Here is a 2,531-nt window from a genome sequence, read left to right as displayed (position 1 = left end):
ACCCAGGGCCTGGTTCAATCTCAGCAAGCAACTCTACTGCCATATATTCCCAGCCCAAGATCTTTATTAGGACCTGGACTTGTAACTCTCTTAATAACTTCTAGTCATCGTGAGGGATGCCTTTCTGACAGTAAGGATGAAAACTGGGTGGACTCCATCCATGAAAGGGAGAGGTGCTATTGTGGGCTACATGTTTCACCTACCTGTGACCCTTGACAAGATCAGGGAGGACAACACTGACTGCTAGGATCATGATTATGTCATGCTGCTCATGGATACAGCAGCAAAATGGGTCTAGAGAGTCCAGCCCTGAACAGATTCCTTAGTTGTAAGTGCTGCATAGGCCTTTAGGTGGGACTGTTACAGTTTGGATATGAGCTGTCCCTGCAAAAGGCTTGTGTATTAAAAGCTTAGTCTCCAGCTAGACACACTATTTGGGAAGGTGTGTAAACTTCAGGAGGTATAGCCTGGCTCTAGTAGGGTACTGGATATGCATGTCCATGGGGATAGTATCGTGTCCTGGACTCCATTATATCTTATTCTCTATGTCCTGAACTCCATTCGGTCTTGTTGTCTGCCTCCTGTCCTCCATGATGTGAGTCCCTTACCCTCAGAACATGTTCCCTAGATTGATGCTCTGTCTCACTGTGTGTGAGCCCAGAAACAGTGGAGTCAGGTGACAACAGATTGAAACCTAGGAAACCATGAACTGAAATCAACCTTTCATTTCACGTTACCTCACTAGGGTATTTGGTCGGAGAAGGAACCATGAATCTCCTCACATCCAAAGAAAAAAGACCTCATGGGCTTCTCCTGCCAGTATTATTAAGTCTCTCAGTGGAGTCTTTGTGATGTTAATATGTTCTGCTTCCCTGATAGAAAAGAAAAACTGGGCATATCTAATGATGTGCTGAGTACATACTAACACACACACACACACACACACACACACACACACACACACACACACACTACCTCTAACCCAGTAGAGGAGTTTAAATGTTCTCAAATATTTAATTAGTACAAAGGAAAGGATTAAGAGAAAATTAAGAAAGAATAAATGACAAAATAAAAGTGATGCCACTAATTGTATGACACGTAAATAAACTCTCAAAAAGGAAGAGATTGAAGCCAGGAACTGTGGTCCGTGTCTCTAATCCCAGCACCCTGGAGGCAGAGGTAAACAGATCGTGAGTTAAAGGCCAATGTGGGCCGAATAGCAAGATCTTGTCTCTTGTGAGCATAGATTAGAAAAGGGAAATCTAGTTTAAATATAGTGACATAAATACATTAAATGTAAAATTATGAAAACAGATGTATCATTAAAAACAGGAAGCATGAAATGTTTTTATGGGCTGGAACAATGGCTCAGGGATTAAGAATGTTTGCTGCTTGTACAGAGGACCTGAGTTCAGTTCCCAGCACTCACTTGGGGAGGCTCACAACTCCTTCTGGCCTCCACAGGCTCTTATGCACAAGGGCAAACACACATAGACATGCAAACATACACATAAATTTTAAAAAGTAAAGATTTTGTGTCAATCATAGTTCCCACTCCCTCATCATAATGATATATCTCACATATCTATAACATCTTCATAAATTTTGTTAATGTCAGAACAAGCAATGATAGCAAAAAGCTTATAATCTATAAACATTAGTTTATGTTTAACATTTGTTAATTAACATAAACTTCAAGACAGAGCATTGCCATAGCTAGGTAATAACACTTTTTGCTACTGACAAAAGGATCAGTTAAATGGGAAGACATAATTATTTTCAATGTATGTATCTAATAATAGAGATGCAAAATCAATTAAGCAAAGTAAATGGAAATGTAAGAAAACAATTCCATTTATAATAGTATCAAAGCCATCAAGCATTTTTAAATGGAACAAAATGCCTGCAGAATCTCTGTCCTTGAACTGCCAAGTATCCCTGTGAGAAATTAAAGCGATCTAAATAACAGGAGGAGTGGGCTTTTTCATAAGCTAGAAGGAGTCAGCATTCCTGATGTCACTCCTCAGCTTGATGTACTAACTGAAATTCCAAGAGTTTATTTTATAGATGTAAAAATTCATTCTCATATGATATCAAAAATCAAAGAATCTAGAATGGTCAAAAAGAACCTTTAAAAAGTACTACAGAGATTTTAACTGGTTTCTTGCAGCCAAGGCAGGGCAGTATTGGCATGAGGACAGACAAACATCTCAAGGGAGAGAGAGTCCAGAAATAGACTCACACCTAGAGCCTCAACTGATTTTTTTGCCAAGATACCAAGACAGGTTCATGGGAGAAATAAGTCTTTCATTAAATGTTACTGACACAATTATATATGCAGTTGCATAGACAAAAATACCTTCAACTCGTGTTTGAACCCTTCACACTACACCCAGAAGTTAATATGAGTAGGGTAACTGAATATGCAGCCAGAAGCTGCATGCTTCTAGAAGAAGTTTGGGTGGCTGTCTTCAGAAGCCAGGCTCCTCACCAAGGAAGGAAGAGCCTGGGCTCCGCTAGGTCACACATGG

The sequence above is a fragment of the Peromyscus californicus genome, unplaced genomic scaffold (assembly GCF_007827085.1).
Source record: "Peromyscus californicus insignis strain IS unplaced genomic scaffold, ASM782708v3 Scaffold_14__1_contigs__length_90479793_seg_2, whole genome shotgun sequence".
Lineage (NCBI taxonomy): Eukaryota > Metazoa > Chordata > Mammalia > Rodentia > Cricetidae > Peromyscus > Peromyscus californicus.
Note: the sequence above shows the minus strand (reverse complement) of the source record.